The sequence below is a fragment of the Chiloscyllium plagiosum genome, unplaced genomic scaffold (genome assembly GCF_004010195.1).
Source record: "Chiloscyllium plagiosum isolate BGI_BamShark_2017 unplaced genomic scaffold, ASM401019v2 scaf_4338, whole genome shotgun sequence".
Classification (NCBI taxonomy): Eukaryota; Metazoa; Chordata; class Chondrichthyes; order Orectolobiformes; family Hemiscylliidae; genus Chiloscyllium; species Chiloscyllium plagiosum.
In genome coordinates, this window is record NW_025212608.1 from 1 (window position 1) to 3219 (window position 3219).

General features: G+C 44.4%; 1 non-coding gene across 1 annotated transcript; it reads right to left on the reverse strand.

Moving 5' to 3' along the window:
• Positions 1-206: 206 nt before the first annotated feature.
• On the reverse strand, positions 207-289 carry trnat-agu. Its single transcript has one exon. It is a non-coding gene; the product is annotated as a tRNA-Thr (tRNA).
• Between the last annotated feature and the right edge of the window lie 2930 nt (positions 290-3219).

The following is a 3219-nucleotide window of genomic DNA, read 5'->3' on the forward strand; positions in this document are numbered from 1 at the left end:
CTGCTTAGGACGTTCAATAACAACTGCAGAAACACGATGTATCGAGCAGTGTATCTGGAAAGAGAAACAGAGATAATGTTTTAAATATGGGACATTTCTGATGAAGAACTCGAGTTTCCCAAGTCTAATCAAATTACCGGCCTGGTTTGCAAAATCGGTTTTCTGAACTTTGAGCGAGAATTGTTCCAGCAGGAAAGCATTCATAATGTATGTCAGCAGGATTCGAACCTACGTGGGGAAACCCCAATGGATTACTAATCCATCGCCTTAACCACTCGGCCATGACTGCAGACAGCGGAGTAGGGTTGAGCATTGACCAAATCAGCCGTGATCTCATTGAAAGCTCTCGCTGACTTGATGAGTTAAATGCTTCCATCTCCTTTCATACCTTTGCTGTCATTTGTTAGGTGCGAGACACCAATGTAAAAGAAGAAAAACACAAAGGTAGGAAAAGATATTTGCAGGCAAACTGAGTCAAAATTATTTATTGAAAGGAAAATCACACTTGGCAATTTGCTAGATCTCTTTGCGAACATGACCAGCAGAGGTCATCAAGGGAGCTATTGATCTGAGTATTCTTGGACCTGAAGCAAACAAAGGTTCGTGACATATTCATTTCTTTTTCTGGTGAACGAAATGTTCTTTCCTGATGGTTACAATGAAAGAGATGGTTCCCAATAAAAGACAAAGATTAAGTCGCATCTAGATATATTTCAATGTGACACGATTCATTTTCAGTCCCTAATTACCCCAGAGATGGAGGGGGTGAGTTACTTTTCTTCACGCTTCATCTCCTCAGCTCGGAGGTACAGACATGAAACCGCTAGGGATGGAGTTCTTGAATTGGGAACCAGCGACACTAGGCAAAAGTGAGGACTGCAGATGCTGGAAACCAGATTTTAGATCAGAGTGATGCTGGAAAAGCACAGCAGGTCAGGCAGCATCCGAAGAGCAGGCAAGTCGACCTTTCTATAGCCAGTCCTGCTGCGTTGTGCAAACAATTTTCGTTTTTGGCTCAGATTTCCAGAAACTGCAGCTATTTGTTTTATGTTAACCTTCATAATGTTTTGGACAAAACCAATGACCTGCCAGCATCGGAAAACCGGCAGAAGTACTGGTACACCGATATGTTTGCTGAACAATACAACCATTCCATGAGCGGGAATACGATCCGGGCCACGGTGCTGAGAGTACCGAATCCTCACAAGTAAATCCTCACAAGAACATTTTCGTTGCAGATTGTTTTCAACTTGTCTTCGAAGATTTACAAAGTGGGAAAAGGCCATTCCGCCCATCGTGCATTGCGGCTAATCAGAGAGCCATCTATTCTAGTCGCAGTTTCCAACTTTGGCCCAAAGTTTGGTCAATGTGTCATGCAGAATCTCAGCGAGTTCATTCAGACATTTTTGTGTGTGCAGAATGATTTGCCATATTTAAGGCAAATTCAATGGCATCCCGAATGGGTATATACACAGGAAGCGTTGGGAGAGATAAGGAAAACATTTTGGCAAATATGGTTCAATTAATTTCGGTTATCTGTTCAGCAGGGACAGGTTCGATAGTCGGGTCTTTTTCCGTGCTCGGCATCTTTGATGTGCTCCCGCAGCTGACACCAGTTTTAATGGACCATTTGCAAAAAATCCACTCTGTTTGTTACGCTGTCAGCGCGTTTGCCTATATTTCTGGAGGGTGGATGGGACCAGTTGACCCAGCGATGAGGGTCTTTCTGGACATTTGCTGCCAATGACCATTCGTTTGGCACATTCCCAACTTTGCCATCAAAGAGTTTGGCTGAAGAATAATACCGCACTGATAATGTTACCCCCCTCAGCTCTCCAACGAATCCAGAAACTGACAGCTCTTCATGTGGAACAGAAGCAAAACAGAAAGGGTGGACCATTGCCAGGCACACCGAAGCATGCATGCTGCCTTTGTTGCAGTGCAAGCGGATTATGTCATGAACTGCTCAGAGAAACGGCAGCGAGGCAATTCAGGACATATTGGAGATTTAGTGCATTGCCAAGTCACAGGAAGTGCTCAACAAACATAAAATAAAACGGAACAGCAATAACCCATGAAAAATGAAGTTTACCAATTGCACCCGTGATGAAATTAGGTTAACAATGCGCTGATGACTCCATCTGATCGAGAGGACCAATCACCAGCCCCCTTCACCAGGACAGTAATGAAGGAAATGCGAGAAATACAAAAAAACATTTCTCATCGCGATCGCGATTTTCACCACTGCAACAACAAAAACGGCAAGCAGATACAATGCAGAATCTGGTTTCATATCAGCAATGAAATAGTAATATCCATTCACTTTCAGTGAAAACGGTGAACAAAGGAAATTGTCTGAAATATGAATACCCAGCGCAGGCTACTTGGTTCCCCGATTATACTGCTGCACAGACTTTCATATTTAAAGGTACCTTTCAAAGAGAGTGTTTGTGGCTGTCCATATGACAATGGAAATTGTTGCCCTCGCTCTCACTGCCATTATTGATTATGTTGGGTTTGGCATCCTCACCTTGCACGCGGGAGTTCAGTGTACAATTCTCTGCTGTGAAAAATCGGAATGCTTTGGAGCAGAAGGATGCGAAGCTCGTGTGCTTCATGGAGGTGTTGTTGGAATGTTTTGCGGTGCTGGGAAGCGGGATCCTCACAGTTCTGTGTAACATCCTCAGGGTTGCAGAGCCTGTTGTGAAGCCTACAGTCCTGTGGCGTTTGGAATTGATTTAGTTTCATTGCCGCTGGGTCCGGTTGTTGGTGTTGCAGATTGGATTCTGATCAATGTGTTTATTGATGGAATCCATGGATGGGTGCCCTGCTTCTAGAAAATCTCTGGCTGCCTTCTGATTGCCATGTTCTATTACTGTTGTGCTGCTATCCAGGATGCTTTCTATCTGTACGGAAAGCTCCTCGGGACAGCTGGCCATGGCACTTAGTGACGGCCACGCTAAGTTCCTCGGCAACTGCGTTCGGGAACTGTAGCTTGATATCAGATCATTTGGAGTCTGAGTGGAATTGAGCGAAGTTATAGGGAGGCAGTAACACTTCAGGTACAAGAAATAGATAGATCGGATACAGTCTGGAGCCAAAACGCTAATAGGCAGACAGTGCAGGCATCTGCTGTGGCCGTGCCCCTCAGTAACATGTATACCATATTTGTTATTTTTGGGTGGGATGAATTCCGAGGGGAAAGCCATAGGGTATAGT